General features: G+C 39.0%; 1 protein-coding gene across 3 annotated transcripts in view; it reads left to right on the plus strand.

Moving 5' to 3' along the window:
• Nucleotides 1-10,319: 10,319 nt before the first annotated feature.
• Nucleotides 10,320-23,633, plus strand: part of eya2 (EYA transcriptional coactivator and phosphatase 2) — a 33,475-nt gene continuing 20,161 nt past the window's right edge. For 2 of the 3 annotated variants that reach the window (XM_075461532.1, XM_075461531.1), the window contains exon 1: nt 10,320-10,836. The gene's annotated coding sequence lies outside the window, so the exon portion shown is untranslated. The remainder of the gene's footprint in view (nt 10,837-23,633) is intronic. The other variant, XM_075461530.1, reaches the window with a different exon arrangement.

Raw genomic sequence — 23,633 nt, forward strand, 5'->3', positions numbered from 1 at the left:
AGACGAATTTGAAAGCTCAGGTTTCATTTGCTCTGGCAGAATGCTTATACTCCAAGAGCATCATCAAGGTGCATAATGTACAGTTCATTTCCAAGGTTATGTTTTATTTGTTTTTATTAATACCAAAGAAATAAGCTATGAACTGATAGTGACTGCTTTTTACCCTAGCATTTAGAGTGTTAGTGACACAAGGCTCCTTCTCTGTTCTTTACAAAACCATTACATGAGGAATATACATTCATAGTGAAATGATCATTTCTCAGCAATGTCATTTATCCGTCACGATTTGAAACCATCCTAAAATAAACAATTGTCAATGAAACAATAAGCTGTGTTGTTGAGAAACTATTCCAGAGTCACATGGACAGAACAGAAATAAGATACTCTCAACACACCTCGCTCTTGTCAGACAAAGAAAGGGAGGGGGTTTAAAAATTTCCGTATGCTTTCGAGCATGGTTCTCAACTCGGACACTTTCTCTGTAGTCGTGGGAACTTGTAACATAATGTGTGAACGAATGTGTCTCACCTCTGAGCTTGAGCACGGAAATGGAAGACTTGAAAGTGTGTCTGTCTGAGGTGCGGGTAGAGGGTTTCAAAAAGCTAAAGGCTGTGGAATTCTCTCAGGAGATCATCCATCATATAAGACTAACTGAAGTTTTGCTTTATTTACCTTCATAGGGGAATTATAAATCAGCAAAAGTGAGAACAGGTGTCAATCGCCAGAGCTGTCATTTGAACACCAGCTGTGTTTCAAAGACATTTGTAGTTTAGTTTCCTCTAAGACTGGGAAGAGTTTGTAGTTTTATGGCAGTTTCACTCTTTGCATTAAAGGGTATTCTTTCATCAGAGGTAGGTGTAAATGATAAAAGTGACATCCTGTTTATCCTGTGTTGACACACATGCCATGTAATACATAGGGCATAAAATGTAAGTTATTTTCACACAGGTTGACACAGCAACAGTTTTCTTTAAACGTATGGGAAAAGATACAGAAGAGTCCAATGAATACCTGCCCTGAGGATGTTCAATTTGACATATTCACTGAGACATTCCTAAATGTTTAATACTATGTGCTACTGTTCCTGTGTTTGGTGAGAAAAGTCTCATCCAACCAATCACTTTCCCACGCTTTAACAGTGAACCCAAATGCTGAAAAGAGGATGAGACTCATACCTGCTGGTTAAATAAGCAAAAAATGCAACGGCTCTGGAGATTGAATGACAGTTACTGTTATGTTGGAGTATTTTTTTTATAGAGACAATAAAACAGAAAGACTTCTTATCCAACCTGCTGATGAAGAAAAACTGACATAGGGTTAAGGACAATAATGAAAAAAATATTAAATAAGTGAAAAGTCATAAGTAAATGATCTAACACATGAATTATCAGAAATAACTATTTCAATTGATCAATAAACACTTAATAATAATTCTGATAATAAACAGGGTCTTTTCTTCAGACTGGGACATGAAAACTGTAAAATGTAGCTTACAACACAATGCCCTAACAGAGCTGCACTGTTTCATTTGTAACGCAAAGGATGTATTCAGGTCATATTTTGCTGTGTATGTACAAATATGGACAAAATACCATGAACACACTTCAATACAGGCTAATTCAGTCCAACACTGTAACACTACTTACCACAGTCTCACAAATGATCTAAGATGAATCATCACCTCTTGAACACAAAGGTAATATTTGTCACCGGTTGAATTAAATGCATTTTGTCTTCCAGGTTTTTAAGTCATCAGGCCTAATCCCATCTTGCATGTTTGTTAGCAATTTGAAGTCAGAGTGTGTTGGCTGGGTTATGCTCTCATGTCATTCCTTCCATTTATATATGTCGACTAAGAATGTAAACTGTTTACAAATCCTTTGTGCACTTAGAGGAGTAAGCTCTAAGGGCATCCATGAGGGTTATTATTTGTGCATTATTAGTGCAGTTTCTCATGTTGTTCAAACATTTGTCCTTTTATATAGTATATTAGACCAGTAGGCAGCTTCTGCAGACTGGGAATTCATCCTCATGTGGAGCCAACTCTGAGCCTGAAACATCTGTTGTAATTTCTGTCAAATTGAACTTTTATTACCTGGTCATTAAAGCCTCAGCAATGGCAAAACCAGATGGGTTCTTGCTGACCTTACAACAGCTTCTTTTTTATGGTGTTGGTGAAAATTGAACCAAAGGAAGCTCTGTGCTTTATAAAATTAAGGCAATCATTCCCACATTCCTGAGACATGGGGGAGCACTGAGGAGGGCGAAGAGGGCTGTCGAGCCACAGTGAACAGGTTGGAGCATATTTATATCCAATTTTGTGTTTCTGTGTGTGTGTGTGTGTGTGTGTGTGTGTGTGCGTTTGTGCGTGTGCTGATAGATAGATAGATAGATAGATAGATAGATAGATAGATAGATAGATAGATAGATAGATAGATAGATAGATAGATAGATAGATAGATAGATAGATAGATAGATAGATAGATAGACTGTAATATTTAACATTTAGAAAGCAGCCCTCCTTGACCCTGCACACACTTGCATTCCTCTAGGCCTTAAGTTAGAGGTCAGGTAAATAACGTGCATAGTAGTCTTGGAGAAAGCTGTCTCATTTTGAGGGAGAACTGCTTCATCACTGGCCCCAGTGGGTAGAAATGGAAGGATGCTGGGTATAATTATTAGAGACAGACTGAAGGACGGGAAATGCTTTTAGAAGACTGGAGGGGAATATTGCGTCCTGATTACTCAAAATACAGTAAAGACTTTTGGTACCACCAAATACAGTCAATTGTCCTTATGAGATCGGAGACAATGAAAATCAAATTTCTTGATCCCTTCATCCTACCGATGATTGATTAGAAAATACTGAACCTTAACAAGCAAGCAAGTAAGAAGTTAAAAAGCAGCCTAAGGAATTATTCTCTAAGTACAGTTTGTTGATTAAAGGAAAAGGCCAAATGAGTGAATGGAAAACAGAGTGAATCCAGATGCTTCCACACAGGAAATAAGGGGCCACTAGATGTTTTGAGGAATATGACAGTGATGTGAATCATATGCAGTGGTATTATTCAGAGTTGCCAGGCCTAAAACAAACTGAACAATTATTGGGACCGAGGAAAAACGATGTCAAACAGTTCTTCTCACCACCATTTCTTTACGAGATGGTGTTCACCGGAAAAGTACCAGTCAAGAAAAACACCTTTATACGATCATTTGAAAATCGTAATTTCAAAATAGCGCATCAGGTATTTTCTGTAAAGAATAACTTCTAACCACTCCAACTACATGAGCTATTAATTTAATGATAGCTAATGTTTTTGAGGTTTTCAAATTTATTGAGTTACAATTAAATTGTATACAGTCAATGTATTTCAAAAAACATATTTAAAACATAGCTACCACACAAAAAACCTTGTATTAGTGTTGATGAAGGCAAAATCTGTTTTTAATTTTCTTTTCTTTTTTTGTGCTATCCAGCATGACCTTCAAAGCAGTGTATTTCAAAAGGACATCTGATTTGTTTGCCCAACATATTTTGTATGTTTAGCCAAGCAGATGGCACTCCGCAGCCAGTAATCCAGGGAAAGGATGGGCTATTAATGCAAGCCTAACGTTTTCCTTACTTTTAAAGTCTAATTCTTAATGCCAAACCTTAATTGTCTTGTTTGTCTACATTAACCATGTAACTTTTAATACCTTTAAAACTGTAATCAAGTCATTTTTAATGTGTAAAACAGCAACAAAATAGCAAGTGAAAGTAAAAGGCAACTGGTATGCAGAGTTTTTGGTCAGGACAAAACTAGATTTTTGCCCTCCCTCTTAGCAGCCAGCTGTGTGGCACCATCCTCCAACCTCCAAATGTTGACCTTGTCGTGTCTTGAATGAGAGGTAACAGTCAACATATGTTATCTAATGGAAAATAGTCAATTAAAGCTGAGCTCTGTTGAGAAGTACCATAAAGGTAAAATAATTATATAATAAATAAATGAAAAAAAAATCTATTATTGGGGCTTGCTATGATCAATGTCATGTATAATTTGAAAAGTTAAGGAAAGCCATGTCTGATAAAGACAGTAAATAAAATGCAGCTAAGATAACTTAAAAACCACTGTCTTACTAGATTTTCAAGATAGGATGTGGATCATTATTACATATTTAGATTTGATGGTGTAGGGTAAATGATAGTGTAAGACTTTACAATCTAGCATTTATACTTTGCTGATCAGATAGGGAGTCATTTAAACACAGATGTGCTGTGGTGGTTACGGGCCTAATGCTTCCTTTCGAATTGTATTAGCCCTGAAAAGTATCATTTTACATTTACCCCTCTTAATGTTTATATTCTCCTCCTCTGCCTTTTCTGAGTTCTTTCATTTCTCTCAGCATTCTTCAGAGTAGGAATAATAATGGTTATGTGAACATGATATAAATATTTCACACAACAAAATGTGTAACTACAAGATTCTCCATCAACAAAGTCAAGTCAAGTCAATCAAGTCAAATTTATTTGTATAGCACATGTCACATACAAAACAATTCGAAGTGCTTTACATATAATAAAAGCAGAGCCTTCTCCATCGCCGCCCCTACCCTTTGGAACTCCCTGCCTATATTATTATTATAATAATTATTATCAAAAGCATTGCAGCGAGGTGTGGAAGAAAAATTAAACATATGTTAAAGAATATAAAGAGAAACAAATAGAATAATTAAAATGAATTAAAATGATTAAAAACAACATGAGAAAAGAAATGTTTTTAACCTGGATTTTAAGAAGTCTACATTTGGTGAAAGTTTAATCTCCACTGGCAGTTTGTTCCACTTGTTTGCAGCATAACAGCTAAATGCTGCTTCTCCATGTTTAGTAGCTGATCTGAGTCCTTGGAACTAAGAGCTCTGGTTCACTTCAAACATTCAAACATAAGCCGCTTTCGGACAGAGCCGTTCTAAGAACGCAGTTATCAGAACTACCCTCCTCGAATTTTGTTCTGATAACTATCCTTCCCCAGCGGAACTGTTTCAGTCTGCATTCGCACATGAGTCGGGACCAGGTCGGGACTTATGCGCCGCGCACAGCCGTCTGCGTCAGTGACGTGTTAAGGGCCGTGTATACTCTCGCAGCAGTGTGTCGCAGTGAGCTTGTCGCAGACATGACGCAGTTATTTTTGATTTATGCCCAATTTTGAAGCGCAGTCTGCGCTATGTTAATTCCACGCCACAACACAAGAGGGACAATCACGAACAAGCTAGGATTGTGGGTGTGGTGAGTGGCGTGTTTCTCTTCCGGTTACGGAGGTCATTCAACAACAATGGCGACTGGACGAATGCGCACTTTGATTGAGATGCAGCTGATCGATCTAGAAATAGAAGAAATATTGCTACAACTGGAGCTGGCAGAGAGGCGAAAGAAGCGTCACGGTTAGCACGGTTAGCGTCACCATTAGCCGGTTAGCAAACCGGAAATACGCATAGTGTAGAGCGGATGTAGAGTTGACCAATCAGAGGCCTCCTTTCTCTCCTCCCTGCGACGATATCTGCGGCACTGTCTGCGATGAGTTACAATTTTGGGGAGGTGCACCAGAGTGTCTGCGTAAGGGGGGGGGCATGTCTGCGTTAACTGCGACACACACGCAGACGACCTGGTTTCCAACCATAAACCACCCTTTACGTTAGCCATTTAGCGGCACATTCAACAACAAAACAAAACAAAACAAAACCTGGTAAAAGTAAGGAGAGAAGAAAAAACACCACAAAGAAGCTAACATGGAGAGCGGGGAGGCCACTGTGTTTATGGTCTGCATGATGGTGATGTTAATCATGGACGATCACATCGGGCGTCTAAAATGGAGGCTGGAAGAGCTCACAGAGAGAGTCAGGAGATACTTTTTCATTTCATGAGGGAAGAAAGGAGAGCAGAGCGCTGCAGACAAAGGAGACTACGTGTAAGTTTAATTTATTAAACACCCGCCGGTTGTGTCCGTGTTGTATGAGTAAACATTTCAGCATGACATGGGGCGTAGCTACCAACCACCAAACACCTCCGTCAGATGCGTTCTATACAACCATGAAAAGACCCAGCTGAGGAGAAGGAGCTAAATGGTTATAGGAACTGAGGGAGATGGCCCCGAGTTCCTGTATGTCCAAACACGGGAGAAAACGGCCCCGCGGATTAAAGGTTATAGGAACTGCCAAAGGTTTCTACAGTCCGAAAGCGGCTATAGATTCTTTTTGTTGGTTAATAGTCCCAGCTGACACCCTTAGCAAAGACAAAAAAAACTTTTTCTCTGTAGCACGACAGGAGGATCGCTAATGATACACATTGACAGTAACTGTGTGTCAGCAAACAAACAGTGAGCCAACTGAGGCCATCAGAGGAAGACAGAGGAAGACAATGGCAGCTTTTGTTCCTCCACCACACATTCCAGTCAAAGTAATGGACTGGCTTCCCTGTCTGCTGTATGAACCAGAGGCAAACTAGTTCATCATGTCAAAGTTACTGTACGTTCCAGAGCTGTTGTCATTTTGTGTCCCTGTCCCATAATGTCACAATGTAGAATTTTTCACACTGTCTTACATTTTTGGGTTAAGTTCCCCTTTAAGTCAACACATGGTACTGAATTAAATGTCATCATGGATTTCCGGGAGTCACCTATTACTGACAAGTTAAACAAAAAGAATGTATATAATTATCGATGCTCTTGGTAATTATTACTCTTTGTAACTGATATAAAATGCAACATTTAAAACAAAAACATCTATTGTTAGCAGGCAGATGGTCCTGTCCTACAAAATGTAAAAAATCAATAGTAAACCAAAACAGCTACTGTCGATAAAATGAAGGCCAGTTTTGCCAAAATTGTTCATATATGATGATCTAAGAATATATATTCTCAGACAAATGAGTGTTCAGTGCAGCCAAGGTTTCATTATATATCAGGACATAATATAAGCAATCCTATTTGGCTCATTTTATTTGATTTATTTACATTTTGACATAGAAATAAAGCCCTGGCCCATTTTCAATGTTTCCTTAAAGAGAATGACTGATGGCACATTTTCTGGGAAGATTATGTAGAAACACAACACATGTTCCTTGAGCTCGATGTGGTATTCTGGTCAACAAGAAAATAAGTTATTCTTGAAAACAAATGAATATGGTAGAAAAGCAGAGTCAGGTTAGAGGTTTGTTGTCCTCCTAGACTTATTGTTTGTGTTTAAAGGAGCTATTTAGAGAGCTAATAAAAGAAGGAATCAATCTGTCTGTAAGTGTTCTTCCAGGGAGGGAAATTGTTTTTACTGGTACTAAGGTAAAGGTACCTGCTTTTTGTAAGTTTGACATGAAAATCACCGAAATGCTCTTGGAACAAGAATGATTTCTTTTGGGTGGAATTCACTTTGTAAACATTGGATAATTTGGTGCATCAGGTGTGGAACACCGCAGTGGTTCACAGCATTGGTTTAGTCTCTTTATAGTAAGTGTTTGTGTGTGCAAGTTTGTATTTTTATTACTGTTTTGCAACTTTTTTTCCCAGCTTTTTTTTTTTTAATTGGATGTAGTACCACTGACCGTTGGTAAGAAGTGAACATAGCTCCTGCAATGTCATTCACTGTGTGGTGAACTTTGGAAGCCTGAAGTTTGAAATTTGGCAGTTGACATATTGGTCTTTTTGGATCCAGAGGAGGCCATGTTTGAACAAGAGGGTGAAGCTGAACAGTGACATTTGAACCCTCATTTGACAAAATTATATTTGAGACTTATCTTATCTGCTGGAATATCTAATTATTTTCAAGGGGACCACAGGGGCATTGCTCAGAAGGTATGATTATAGCTAATTACACGATGGTGACTTGTGTGAAACATTCATTGACTTGGTATTTTTGGTACTGGGTCGGATGTTGAATTGGACAGACCCAATAATGCTGTAAGACCACCAAACATTTGGAAAAAATCTCAATACCACTCAAACATAAGGGTCTGCTCATTGAAAATGAACAAGCTTTTAAATGCAGCACTTACCACACCTGCTGCAAAGTATCTGCAGTGCAGGAACAACTCAGAATGAGCAGTGAGGTTTATGGAAATATTTGATAGAAAAAAATTACTTTGCTCCAAGCAAAGAAAGCAGACACCTGTGAGAGCCAGAAAGTACTTTGAGTGGGTGCAACTCTAAGGTTTATGTAAGGATCACAGCGATCCTGAATCACAGCATAATGTATGGAGTGCTGAGGTTTCAAAAGAGGGTATTACCCAGCCAACTTCCCACAAAATACATTCATATAGGACTGTGGGACAAACAGATGAGCTTATTAAATAAGGAACCTTGTACCACTGGTATCTTCAGACCCTAATGTTGTGCTGCACTGTTGCATCTGACTACTTGTATTGGCAATGAACAGTGTCATTAAACACAAATGGCTTCAACTCAATGCAGGGTTTAAAACGTAGCATTTAGGTTCTCAAGAGACCAAAATGCATTGCTGCTGCAGTAAGTTGTGCTGTGTGTAATGAAGGCTGTAAACGCTTCACCTCTGTCTTGCTAACACTTTCAGTTTTACACTAAGCATGTGCCAGTAGCAACAGGTAGAGGCTCATGTTTTGTGGGATTGTCAGAGGAATTCTTCGTAACACAGAAAAGTAGCTGTCACAATTCTTGATAAGTGCACATGAAGGGATGAAGTAGGAGATGGAAGCATAACACAGAAAACAAAAATAAAGAGGCTGGAAATTTCCTTTGAGTTTCACAGAACTCTATCTTGAAAGCACTAGCTACATTTTTTTTATACCAAACCGTAGTGATTTATGGATTAATGATTTATGGATTAAAATGATGATTTGACAGAAACTAAAGTTGATTCCTACATATCTGTTTAATCTGTTCTTGCCCTTATGTTCCACAGTGTTGTAAATCACATTTTCACCCAAGTTACATTGATCATATTTTTTTTAAAGTCAAATTCCCCTCATATTTGTTATTGTCTTGTATTTGGAAAGGTGGATGATTCCACCATCACATCAACTGTGAAGTCGCGTGAATCTCTTCACATGTCGCATGTCTGGGACTGTGGAGATGGTGTCAGCGTGCCCATCCTGTTGCCCTTGCTTAGGAGAACCTGTTTCCTCCTGACTCATGCTCTCTGCTCCGACCCACCCCTCCTCGTGTTACAGAGAATACACCGAGACAATGGCACACATGTCAGTCACACATGAAGCAGGCAGAAACAAACACATTCTCATTCTATGAACAAAAAAAAAAACAGATAGGGAGAGGATGAAACACCTGCACCATGCTTCCTCAGTTTCAGGAAAACTTATGGGGATTGGCGGCTGACTCAAAGACAATCAAATATTGCCTTCCTCTTCAGCAGGTGTTGTTTAGATTCCACATCCACATGACCTGTTTTGATAACTTTGAAAGATCTGTCACATTTTCCATAAGCACTATCAGAACCAAGAGCTCTGTGGCTTAGTTTAGAAATAAAATTTTTAAAAATCTGTGTAAAAGCTAACCTAAAGCTGAATGTGAAAATGGGAACATGTGGGAAACGGACAGCACAAATGTTGCCGTCAAGAACGTCATTTCGAATTTTTAAAAAGTGTGAATCAAAATCTATTGTTCAGCTGCAATAAACCTGACGGTTATTTCAGTTTTTAGATAGTTATGATGTTCTTGAAAAGATGACAGAAATGAAAGTATTTTCATCTACTTGATATCTAGCTTCTCTTCATTGGCTTGAAGGTGACACACATGGCAGAAAATGGTCAGTTGAAGTAAGTATGTGTAATATCCACGCTTCCTTTTATTTAAGAGATATTTGGTAAGGTGACCATTGTGATTTATGGAAATATAATTATTTTCCCCTGATAGATTCAGGATATGAGCCTAAAGAATTTAGATCAAATATAGAAACTTGCTTGTTTTGAACAAGCTATGTATACCATCACAACTATCGCTAATTATTCTCTTTATCTGTTTATTCCTCTCTGTGCTCATTTCCAAAGAAAAATGAGCAAAACTTGTACTCAAGGCCCTTAAAATTGAATGTGAATGTATGAAACATTCCTGCAAAACGTGATGGTTTCTGTTGGAAACTGGTTTGGTATCTGCCATGCATTTGCAGTGTTCAGGGTTGTGAGAGGGGAATGGAAAACATCTTTCCCACACACCGACAAGCAAACGCAGCAAAGATAACAGTCCTGATAAACCTGTCAACAGCCTGGGGTTATCTACCATAATCAGGGAAATCTTTCTATCTGGAGTGCATACTGAGAGTCTGCAGCACTATAGAGTCTCACTGAATAGTTTGAGTGTCGCTTTGTAAACTCACGCGGAAGAAAGCCCTTGACCAAACAAAGATCTGAAGTGGGGATACACAGAAAAAGCTGAGAAATCCAGCACTGCTGCTGGGGCTGAACGAGGAGTGGTTGAGATAAAGGGGGCACGCGCACACACACGAACACGCGTTCAGATTGAGTGCTGTGCAGGGCGCGCACTCCTGGAGGAGGAGGAGGAGGAACCAGAAATCTTCGCTCATTTACTTAACATCACTGCCCCACCGCCGGGAAGACAAACACTCCTCCTGAAGCTGCAGGGAAACAGAAGTGAGATCGATGCGAGTTCGAGTCGCATAAAGCTGTCACGCTGAGCTTCTCGATCGAGAGCGGCGGCTTTTTTCTCCCCCATCCGCTCAGGATCTCCCAGACAACAGGAGCGCTCACTTCGGCACTGCTTTGCAGGGACACTTGGAAAAGTCTGCCGGGGCTCCTCTGGGCATGGAGAGCTAACTGCTCTGACTGATACCCGGATTTTTCCTGCTTTCGCCTTCTTGTAAAAAATGGTAAGTGCAAAATGTCGTTTTTTGAGTGTGCCTCGAAGGACTACCTTCATTTTGGCTTTTAATTATCAAGTATCACATTGTTGTGGTCATGAGTTCACTTATCATCTTTATCCGACCTACAAAATTAGCACAATATCCTCTAAAAGGGAGGCTGATTCTTATCGTTTCAATAGTGGCTTCTTGGTCACCTGTGATTGAGCTATCTATCTCTTTTCTAATTTGACACATTTTGTCTCGGACGATGCGTCAATCAGATAGATGTTGCCTATATCTAATCAATCTATAAAATACTACATGTCTTTCTTTTTTTTTTTTTTTTGCATTACTATGATATTTGATTTTTAATAGTTGTATTTATGATGTAATTTGTTATTTTTGGGTAAACTTGAAATTACAATAAATTTCATTTTCAGGCCAAACCTAAAAGGCCTGACACAAACGCCACGCGCCTATTGAATATGTATCTTATGTATTAAAAAAAAAAACTGAAACAGAAAAAAAAATGTGGGAACACATCATGATAATAAAAAACACATTTTAAGATGTACTTTGAAATATCCTATCAGCTGAGGGGAATTCACTTGATTCTATTTTACAATTACTCATTATTATTATATTATTATACATTATTATTTAAGAGTGGTTTATAAGCGCTCAAAAACTACCTTTTAAAAAGAGGCTGTATTTGTGTCTCAATGAGCCGTTTAAAGTTTGTGAAGAGTGTGTGAAGTGCCGTCCCTTTTTAATTGGGCTCTTTTGTTTTTCTTGGTGTTGGTTGAATCAGTGCAGCACTTTCTTTTCAGACCTAACTACAGAAGATTACACCCAAATCACTGACACCCCTTCAACAGGGACCCTCATTAAAGGAAATTATGGGAACCTTGCAAAGCATTTTTCAAAGGCTGGCATTCATATTTTTCAAGGACCCCTTCATGGCTTCAGACTAAAAAGTCACTCTGTGTTTTGCCAACTATTTAAGCTCCATTCAAACAGTTCTCTCAACTCCACAGTGTGAAGAGAAATAATTGATGGGGCCCTCTCATTGTTAGGGAGTCATGAAAACAAATGTTCTTAAACAATATTTGCACTCTGAAACTATTTTCTGCTAAGTTTTAGGTTATGGTGGTACAGGTTAATCAGGAGAGAGACCTTCTTGTTGCAAAAATGAACTTCTGAGCTTTTTTACTATTATTGTTATAATTATTATTGCAAATATTTGTGTTGCAAGGCAAAATTTAAGTTCAAATAAATATATTGCGCCTAGACTAATTTTCAAAAACGTCATTTACAATGTCACTTACATTTCTGGGTTTTTGATAGAATAAACTGAATGTACTTCGGTCTTCTTTCATTTCCATTCTTGTCAGTGTCAATTATTGCAAATGAACCTGCTGGTGTAATGGCCAAACATAGAGGTACATTCTTATTTTAGATAGGAGCTGTATCAAATTCAGATTCTTGGCGGGTTGTAAATCCTATGAAATCTCCCGTATTTTAGCCTTCACAAATAACATCCAGGGGTCTGGTGGAGGCAGTTTGGAGGTGCGCTCAGACCACATACCAAAGGTGTGTACTCGAGTGTGTTTGATTTAACACTGTGGTTCGTTCCCTAATAACATTAGGCCCCGTTTCTGGAGTCCCTCTCTGTTACTGACCCGAGACCCTCTCAGCCTTTCTCCCCCTCTCCCCTCAGCCTTCATGGTTCTTATTACTGCTTCTAATAAATTGTGAATAAGCAGCAGCCCAAAAAGTCTGCAGTGGTTGTGGAGAATTCCCCATCCTGTAGCGCAAGGCACCCCCTCTTAAGAAAACACAAATTAATTCCAAACCCCTCCGTAGCCAAACGTTTCTGGAATGATAAATATTTTCATAGGAAGTTCTGCTCTTCCTGACTTTATCTGCACCAATTTTTGTTATATTTCTTTACAGCTGCTCAGTTCTTGTGTCTCCTTCTTGCACTTCTTCCTCACCCTGCCTCTCTTTCACTGAGTCAAGTGGTCGTACTTAACTTGAATTCAAGGTCACAGCAGGACTGTCAGATTGAGCCAAACAGTCTGAAATCTTTCATTTTCTGCACTTCAATGTTTGCATTCAGTACTTGATGCAGAAAAGTTTAAGTCATACTCAATTAGGCACCGCTTTTTGACACTTTAGTAGTAATTCACACATCGTGCTCGTTTTCTCTTTCTGAATTTAGATGTGGAAATCATTATCTTGTTGTTTCACAAGTGAAAGAGATGACAAGTTTTGTAGTTCACCAGGAAGTCTTAAAGGAATAAGAGAAACATGTTTGCTAAGTGATACAACACAATAATCCAAACACTGACCATTACAGACGTAAAATACCTCACTGACAGCACTCAGAAAAGCAATGGCTGCTTTTAAGCAACTGATTTTTTTTTTGATTATTTTTTCTCTTACTATTTTGTATTTGCTCCATACCGCAGAACAGATTTCACTTCTCCATTTAGCGTTATTTCTATTTTGTTTGTTTAAATGTGTAGCTGTGTCCACAATCGTTCTCAAGTAGAACATTATAAAACAAAGAAACACGTCAATGTCAAGAAAAGAACTCAGTGCTGCAAGGAACTACAGCAAGTTACTGGCTAAATGTTAAGTCAAACGTTAGGCTTATAAAATCACAAGTTTGATTTTGTTGGGCGAGTTGAGAGTTTAAGGTTTCAGCTCATGGAACAACTGTTCAACTTTGTACAACTTCAGAAGAATCCCTCATGACTCTAACCTGACATGTGCAGCTGTCTGCGCAAGCAGCAAGTCCAGTCTGACCCAAACTCTTTAATGTGTTCTGCGTTAAAGCAGTTATTTAAAGGTTTATAACCTAGGTCCTTCCTGAACAGAGAGGATTTCATTTCGATTATTTTTCGACAAAGATTTCACTACATTGAATAATCCCTCGCATCTACACTACAATTATATTTTACCCTGCATATGTAGCTGTGTATGATGCAGGGTTGGTCAGTTGAATTCAGTCTGCTGGTATTGTGTTATTGTGTTGTGAGACATTACAGGTATGTGTAGAAAGCTGCACACTATTGTTGTTATGGTTAGCATACTCTCAGAAACATGGGCTGGTCTCCTCTCAAAGAGCCTAAAGACTTCTTTAGGCAAAGAAGTTATCAAACTTTCCTCTAAATATCCTCTCCTCTCCTGTCCTCTCCCACCCATCCCTCCCTTTTTAATTCCCTAAAGTCCCCAGAGAGCTCTTGGGGAGGCCCCGTGGTGATGTGTGTGTGTAATAAACCCATGTGCCGTCAGCAGACAGCAGCTGTCTCTGGCTTTCTCGGCTCTCCTTATCTCATCTTGAGAGCCGTAGAGCCACACACATCGCAGCAAGGCTTTCACTGACTTTATTCCATTTTTGGTGCTTTCAGTGGCTACTCTCCAGAGGAATAGAATTTAATAATCCTTTGTGGTTGTTGGAATATCTCTTTAGGTGTCAGAAATGTTCTTTCACTTCGTTGATCTTGTCCATTGTTCACAAATTTTCCCTCTGTTAGCGTCAAATCATGTTTAATATTGTCTCATTTATCTTCCATTTTTATCTCTCAATGATAAAAAATATCTCACTCTTGCTATATACGTTCTCTTACTTTCTATGTCTCCTTTCTTACATACACTTACACATCAAGTCTACCAGTAAAGAAGTAATTGGACCTCATCGCGTCTGTAGCGCCTTCAAGCCTCACCTACTGGCGAGTTCTGTCTGGCCAGCTGTTAGCAACTAGGGCGGCCACTTGCCACAATGTACAGAGGAGACTGATGGAGGGCAAACCTTTTCATCCTAATGACTAATAAAGCAAGAAGTCTGAGAGTGTGTATACCCTTATGTGTGTGTGAGGGAGTTCATTAGAGAACGTAGAAGCGCTTATGCAGTCAGGCGTGTGTCATTTCTGAATGTGTGAGTGCCTGTTCGACCACCCTCCCATCACTGGACCAGATGTTTTTTACCTGGGAGCCAGACCACCATCTGACTGGGGTCAGCCTTGTCCTCCAACCCCACACCCGCCGCTTCAGGCTGCTGGGAGGTCTGCCAGCTGTCCCTCTCTCTGACCCCCGTCCCGGGGCACTGATTCTGGGGCAGACAGAGTCTGTGCCTTGGGTAGGTGGTCCCTTTTGGATTTGGTAATATTACATGGGGAAATTGTTACGGATATTATTAGTGTTAGTCCTTGGACACGGGCAGTGAACCACGGGTTGCATGAATGAAAGAAAGAAGTAGGAAACTGAGAAAAGAATGCAGTATTTTTAGTGAGGTCATTAAGAAAGAAGAGTGTATGTTGGAGAATCAGAGAGATAAAGACGCTGGCTTTGTTGAACAACGAGGTTTTGATTACTGTGAGACACAGGGGGCTTCTGGCATTAAGGCAGTCTTATTGCAGGAGTTACTCGAGTGAAAAGAAAAGGCCATCAAGGCTGGAGGTAAAGTTACAGAGTGCAGACAGTCGACAACAGGTTCACTGCTGCCAGAGATTAATTGGACCCTGTTGTAGAAAACTTCTGTTTCAGTGAAAGGAGCTCTGTATCTGTTGTTTTATGATTTCATTCACTTCTAGGAGGATTAGTCAGGTGTGTTTTTGTGCATGTGTGCTTTTGAACCTGTTGATAAGGAGATTTATCACTTGCACAGATCTTAACTTCAACTGGTCACTCGAGTTTCCCAGTTTTTTGGTTGACTATGTTAACATAATAACTCAGTTAGTGCAAGCTGTGAATGTTTATATTTATCTGCTGGCATAAAAAAGTGCTGACTACGATTGCTCCACTTGATATTAGCAGGTGACTGAAGCTTGGAAACTTTTTTTTTTCTGCCTCAGCAAACATCAGTTTGTTTGTGGATTCAACAGCAAGATGACTGTTGATTTGTACATTTTTCCCAGTGTCAGAAGTAAACGGGTACTGAGTTTTTAATCTGGTTGATATCTTTGTGTGTCTGTAAACAAGAACATTTGGTCATTTTATGTGGGTCAATTATATTGGATGTGGTTAGTTTCCTTTATTATCCAAACATGTATCAATGACATTTTTTCACATCCAAAGTCATTGTCATTTATATCCTTGGTTTATGGTGTGCCAAGGGTTATAATTTATACTTGTCCTCTGTACGTATTTATAAATATGAACAGGGATTAAGGGTGTTTTTTCCTCAGGAATTGATTATCCCTAAAAGCTCATCTCTGTTCAATGAAATTACAAAATTAGAAGCTTTGAAGGAAAACCTTTCACGTCCTATAATGGCTGAGATGAAACTCTACGCTTTTGTCTCATTCAGTATCTGGGATCTGTGGAAATAATATTAGCTCGGTATATCCCCATTGTGTACCCATTTAGCTCCGAGGAGGCCCGTCTGCTGCTTCAACTGGGTAGACATGATGTTGGTCAACATTAGGGATGTTTGGATTTTTCAAGCAGGCGAAAACCCTATGCTAAATTTGTAAATCATGATCAAAGCGATCTCATGACTTAACGTGAAATACCTATGTTGGTCCACAGCACAATACGCTGATATTTCACATTAAAGCCCCCCACAAATGTACAAAAGCTACATATCCCTTTCCCTGTTCTCTACTACAATAAGTTTCCCGTTATGCTACTGATGACATTTCCATTCCTTGCATGACATGATGATGTTGATACTTGCCAAGTAATATTGACAGCAGACTGCTGACTAGGACAAAAATGCCTCACAGTTTGGACTTGATGGATGGCATTAAACCCCTGACTTTTACTGTTCTACTTTGCTATAACTAATTTTTCTACATTGCTTCCACCAACAAACGGTTACTGTTAGGGTTAGAATTAATGCAAATGATAAGATAACATATTACAAAATAAGCGGTTAGTATTAGAAAATAACATTATCATGGACTGGTCTCGGCTCATGTCACGTAATACAACACTACTCTTCACAAAACAACGGCCTTTGGAAACTTTAGCATATCTCAATTTCACAATTTCATGGCCAAAAGAATCGACATTACAATGTTATGACAATATCTATAGAAAGTAACCGTTTCCAGCAGTTCTTTTAACTCCAGCCTCTCCAGATCCTTAGCTATGAATTAGGCCAGTAGTTTAGTGATAACTTCATCCTGACATGAGCTCTCCATGTCTACTTTTGGAGTTTTCAGGGTTTGAAAGAATTAGTTCTCTGTGTTTGTCATTACCTTTTACATGTTACCTTGAGAAACTACAGACAGTACTCTGATATGCATGCCAAACCATCTTATTATAAACATGAAAATTAAAATTCTGTCTGCCTGTCTTGCTGAGCCCTCAGCTTAGTGCAAAAAGTGGTTCAAGAGCGTAGTAGCTGGCAGATGGCACTTGTTTTCCAAAGGAAAAAAAAACCCAGACCATGTCGCACAGACTCAGATAGTGGGCCCTTGTTCTATGCCTTATCAGCAACTGAGAAGAGAGGTTTGTGTGCAACTGTGATTCAACCCCCAAAGTCCCCCAGGCACTTATGGAGACTTTTCAAATTGAGGGCTCCAGGTGGGGTCCCATATGGCATGATTACTGACCGGGGAGTCACCTTTTTGAGCTGCCGTTTTAGAACCAGTATTGCAATAAAGGTCAAACCATTAGAAAGGTCCCTGCAGTGTGTTACCAGACTTTTAACATGTTATACTAAGTCATAAACTGACACAACTCACATAATATAAACACAAACCTCAGACACCATACCGGCAAAGTTTAGACTTGTACAACAAAATATAGAAAGGCCAGCTGTGACTAATTCTGTCACTATTAATCAGCAATCCAATATGTGTCTCACATGAAGGATCTGTTTCGTGTCTAATGTCTGTGTGAAACATTGTTTCTGTCTGAAACAATGTGTGTCTCAAAGTTGATGAAAGGTTGTACAAAAACCTGATACCAATTTGCTACAACTTTTTTTTTATCAACATCTAAACCTAGTTTTGATTCTACTCAAGCTGATGCACTTAACTATAAAGCCACTGCACAAAATTGCGCATGACCATGCATGATTGTGTTGATAACCACTGTTAATTCTCAATCATTCTTTGCTGGCCAGAATGTTACTTTCAACTCACTTTGGGGTACTTCCCCTACATTTAGTATTTCTGATAAATCAAAAATATTTATTATTGTGGATCAGTGGAAAACTCATTTGTCATCTTCTACATCAGTGGTTCCCAACTTTTTTCTTCTGGAAGCCACTTGAATCTATTAAAAAGCTGTCTTATTTCAGAGTTGTGATTATCAGAAACAAAGCCTGCAAGATACAGTGTAATGTCATCCCTTCATGTTGTATAGTGACACTGTGGAAGGTAAAGATATACAGGATTTTTAGCCCACAGAGTACATATTATAAAACTCCTACAACATGCAGTGGGAATGGATTTAATCGGCTTGTTTTGGTGGGTGTCACCGTGAAATATATATATATATATATACATTTATTTCAACAAGCTACTTTTTAAAGTGAAAACAATATTTTACACAGAATCAGCTTGAGGATGAACAAGCACAGTGTTACAGCTGTTCAAGTCTTATAATGTAGAGGTCCAATACTCATAGATAATTACGGATCAACATAGATAAAATGAGACTGAATTTCTTCTCCACCGGACAGTTTAATCTGCAGTTGACATTAAAATGGCTCCCTGTTTTTTCCAATCCTGCACTTTTGTTTGCACAATAAGGCCCTCTTTTCACTGCATGTTGTGTGATTCAGGACCCTGAATCTGCTTGATGGTGCATCCAGTAGTTCCAGCACACACATCCAATGTATGTCAGTGTGTAACAGCAGAACTTCAGCCTCATACAGACATTTGATAATCCAGTAACTCTGTTATGATTTAGCACATGTGAAAATTTAACTTTGACAAGCTATTTTGGAATGAAAGCTTTGTGCACCCCTTGTGATCTTTGGTGCAACCCATAAGGGGGGTAAGGACTCCAGGTTTGGAACCGCTGTTGCACATGCAGTGACCAGAACTCTGAATTCTGTAATTCCCATAGTATATATTTTGTATCATGTTTTTAACCTTTTGTGTTATACTAAGACACCACTTCAATATATTCAATGCATCTCACAAAGAGGGTGTCCTTTTTCATCCGAAGAGATGTTTGCACTTCATTCTTCACACATTTTTAATGTTTTGAAACTATGTCGACTAAATTTAACTGCTCCTCTATTAAATTATTTCTTAATATTTGATACTGCAAGCTTCTACATGATTTCTTCTTGCATTTGAGTGTTTGTCAGTCTGAGTGAAACAAGTGCAGCTAACACAACCTCCCTTGCTGGTGTTGACATTTGGTTCCACCTTGTCTCACATAAATATGTAAAATAAAGAAGCCTTCTATAACACCAGACTACAGAATTGTTGCATGTATTATGTTGAAAGTATGTGCTAACACTGTGGAAACAGTTCCAGTGGAAAGCCAGCAATCTGCTTTCTCGTGGCGGACACATGATTGCGCATGCTGTGTAGTATAACCGGTTGTGTGGGCACCATATGTACAGAAGCCTAACCCCTCATGACAGCTGGCCCAGGTTTCAGTCATGTCTCTGCTTTCTTGTCCATCCCATCATGCCTTTCAAACACAAGACCCTGGTTCAAATTCCCAGTAGAACCATCATTTAGTTTCTCTATTGTTAGTTTTGTGTTAATATTTTATGTCCCCCAAAAGAACGTGCTTAGGTTTAGAAAAATATAGTGTGGTCAGTTTGACATCACTGAAAACTGACCATAGAAGCAAATCTCAAATCTTCTCTGAATAGATAAAAGTCTGGCATGTTAAAAGAAGTGGTGTTGTTGGGACTCATCACCCTTGTAACAAGCAAACAGATTTCAGTGGCACTTATATGAAATGTTCATAGGTTACATCCCTGGCTTCACCCTCTAATTTGGAACTAAAAAGTCACACATTTTTCTTCGAGGCCACACCAACATAACTTTTTGAATTTGTGATTTCGAGCAAATATGAAAAATGTTTTTCTTCAATCTTGACCAATTTTACCATAATTGATTCTATTACCAATAAGTGCAATTCTGAATGAATGGCTTTGAGCACAGATTGTTTTAAAGTGTTCTCTCATATCACTACTCCAACAGTTGTTCCTTTCCTCTAATCTGGTCTGTTAACATGTCATGCCCTCCTGTTACGTGACTCATTTTGTGTCGGTCATCTTTTCTTCACTCAGTGGTAAAGTTGAGCTGGTAAATCAGCGTAAACACTGTGTATTTCTTTAACTGTATCAAATGACTTTTCAACTTAAAGCACAATACGCAGCACAAAGGCAAGAATTTGATACCCGTGAAAGAAGCAGTGGTCTAGCAGAACCCTTGGACCCAGGTGAAGCTGGTGGGACTGCCCTTGTGGCCTTGTGGCCCCCTGTGGCCCTGCTGGGTTTGTTTTAGCTTTAGTTTCAGACCTTGGCTCTCCACATCTCTGTTGAGCTCCGCTCATCTTCCCTCCGGTGTCCTGTAGTTCCCATGGCCTTGGCCGCCCTCCTCACAGGCCTCACCCTAAACCAGGAAGTGCCTTGGCTGTCACGCACAGTTTTTGTGTCTGTGTGGAAGTGCATGTGTGCATACAGAAGTTTTGCAGTTAAGGTCAATAGGATGCTGAGCAGCCAATACTTTCAGCTATTATCCTTGGAAAGTATTTGGAAGTGCAAAGCACAACAGCACTTATTTGTCTCTGTGTGTAGGATTGGTATAGGTCAAAATTGGTAAAAGTCTAAATTGGTAAAGGTCTAAGAGGCTTTAAGATCATAAACCAAAGTTAAGGATTATTTCTGAGGCCAAAAGCTTCACATGAACGCAAAATATGAACATGTGCTCATGGTTTAGGATAAGGGTTTGGATTTAAAGTTAAATTTAAAGTAATAACTATACAAATTAATTCTTACTTCGATTACAGTATTACATGCACTAGGTTTCGCAGCTTTTTTGTGTCTGTTGTTAGGGGCATAAGAAAATCACAGAACAACTTGTCCCTAGTTTTATGACATCAGTGATTGTGAATCTCTATTTTATGTCATTCTATTCCTTTTTCTGATTTTGATTTATTATTTTCATTTCTCTGCCGCTGTAAAGCCCTGATGCCTTGATAATTCATGACTGTCATCTGTCTCTGTCGTTGTGTTGTCAGCGAGGTTGGAGGTCAAGCAGTTAGCTCCAGATTTGCCAGAATGGAATGGCCCGGAGGCAAACACGGAGAGAGAGAAAAACAAAACGAGACAGAAAGCGATAGATTGAAGGAGAGACGGAATTTACAAAATACTAATAATCAATAACTTACAACTTACTTGTCAAATTAGTCCTAAATATAAAAAGATCTCAACTCTTAACAAGAATATTGTTGACAAGAATATTGTAGTTATGTTTGTTTATTTCGGAAAATAATCAATTGTTACATAGCTGTTAGTGGCAAGAAAATGTGGACCCTTGCCTCCAGTATCTAATGAGATCCTCTTGTGCAGCATCAACTTCATCTATGCGTTTTCAGTAACTGTTGATCAAACCTGCACATTAGCTTGTTGGTGTTTCCTCACATGAACTGCTCACTTCAAGTCCTTCCACAACATTTCTGGATCAGGGTCAGGACTTTGACTTAACCGTTCCTAATTATTAGCTTCATTCTTCGTTAACCATTTTATCTAATAGTTTATGTCTTGCTTTGGAATCTACCTCCTCTTGAGATTCCGTTCACAAACAATTGTCCTGACATTTTCCATTTTCCTTTAAGTTTTCCAACAGTATGTCAGAATCCATTGTTGAGTCCAGGACTGCAAACTGCCCTGGCTCAGAAGCACAGAAGCTCTTTTCTATAATGGTATTTATAAAATGTAAAGTTGTAAAAAGTTAATAAGCTGAGGAGACCAACAGATTTAATCGATTTTTCAATTCGACTCCATCCCCAATCGAGGTGGCAGGCAGCAGTGGAGAGGAAGAACTTTATTTTAGAGGAAGGGAACAACTAACAAAACCAGACTCAAGGAGGGCTGCCATCTGCCTCACCTGGCTGAGAACTGAGAGGAGAGGACAGAGACACAAACAATTACAAAAACACTAACACCATAACGCTACGTGTTCAGTGTTCTCCTGCTGATAGACTCATGAACATTTTTAACATGATAGAGCCTGTATCTTACCCAGGGTTCCATTGTGTTCTTGCAGACTATTGCATACTTTGCTCTTGAAGTGATATTTGTTGGCTGACCATTTCTCAGGAGGGGGAACAAGGAACCAGACTTTCCCTAAATTGTACACAGTCTATGCCTTTGTAAAGTCCAAGCTTTTCCAAGATGGTTTTGCAACGTTTTCCAGTCTACTGAGCACTGAAAACTTATTATCTGGGATTCTCAGAAATCCCCCTTTTTGTGTCATGATACACTCCCACAAACTGGAGTTTAGAGGATAAGTCTTTGATCGATCCCACATTTAAAAGAAAACAGGAAGGTCTACCACAGCTGAGCCATCTACTAATTAACTGCTAATCTTAAAGGTTCAAAAACTTTACAACTCACAAATATTTATGATTGGATGATTTTTCCTCCAGGAGACAAATGAGGTCCTTTTTTCCACAACCTGGTATAATTTACTTTGGTCAAAATTTTGACCAAAGTAAATTAGAAACACTGCTACTCCTGTTTCTATCATTATTCACACTTCTTTTCAAGCGGATCATTTTTAGGCGTGAAGTGATCCACTCGACTCCTCTCTGCCCCTCTCTTCTTTGGGGTCTGTCTCTTTTGAGATCTGTAGTACTGGATAACCCATGTAGGACGTTATTACAGTCTGAGAGAACATTCAGTAAACAGACCGAGAGCCCAGCCCGTAAACTGCTGGAAGGCTACTGATCCCTCATTTAGGAAAAGTCTTGTTGCGGGTCATGTGTTGAACTGCCTTAGTTGTTAAAACATGTACCGCAGAATGTAATGGCCGCTGGCTGGTTAAAGACACCACTGAAAATTCATGTTGTAATTCCTTCGTCACATGTCAACCCTATTAACTCTGGACTTCACTGCAAGTGTTTAGCGTCTAATATTAGGAGCTGTTTTCAACTTCCCATTTTTGAGGTACAGTGAATGTAGTAGCATCTGAAGTTGAAGCAAGGAAGAGATAATGAGAAAATGGGCTGAATATATTTGTGAAGTGAAAATTCAGGGTAAATTTACCCTGGAAATCTGAATAGCTTACTGAATGTAACATTTTCAGACATATGGGGCCCAAAAGAAAATGACAGGGCTGGGATTTTTTTCTGAGTTTTTGACTTAGTATCAAGTATAATATTTGTGCCTATAGCCTAAGTTTTTATTATTATTTTTTTTTGCCACAAGATTATAACCTGGATGTGAGCATTTGCTTGTGATCGAGAGCATTTGTGAGGACAGTGCAGATGTGGGTTTTTTTCCAAATAGGGTTGTATTCACAGCTTAGTGCACAGCAAACACTTTAACTCCAAACTGGTTGCATTTATCCATAAAACCCATTCTGTATACCTGTTTTATGCTGTTCATTATGTCCTGGGGCTGCATCTTATACCAGCTTTAACTAGTTTAGTCTAATTTATGTTTCGGTGCTGATCCTTCCTTCATCAGCCTTCCTACTGAGAACCTTTTTTCTTACACTGTCTCAATAGGGTAGGCAGTAAAAGATACGATTTTCTTTTACAGCAAATGTTGTCCTAAAATCCCATAGCAAAGAATGGAAGGATAGATTCAATTTTCTCTAAATTCAGATAAAGAAATATTTCTACAGGATTACAAAATTACCATAAAACTGTGCCCGTTATTG

The sequence above is a fragment of the Odontesthes bonariensis genome, chromosome 3 (assembly GCF_027942865.1).
Source record: "Odontesthes bonariensis isolate fOdoBon6 chromosome 3, fOdoBon6.hap1, whole genome shotgun sequence".
Taxonomy (NCBI): domain Eukaryota; kingdom Metazoa; phylum Chordata; class Actinopteri; order Atheriniformes; family Atherinopsidae; genus Odontesthes; species Odontesthes bonariensis.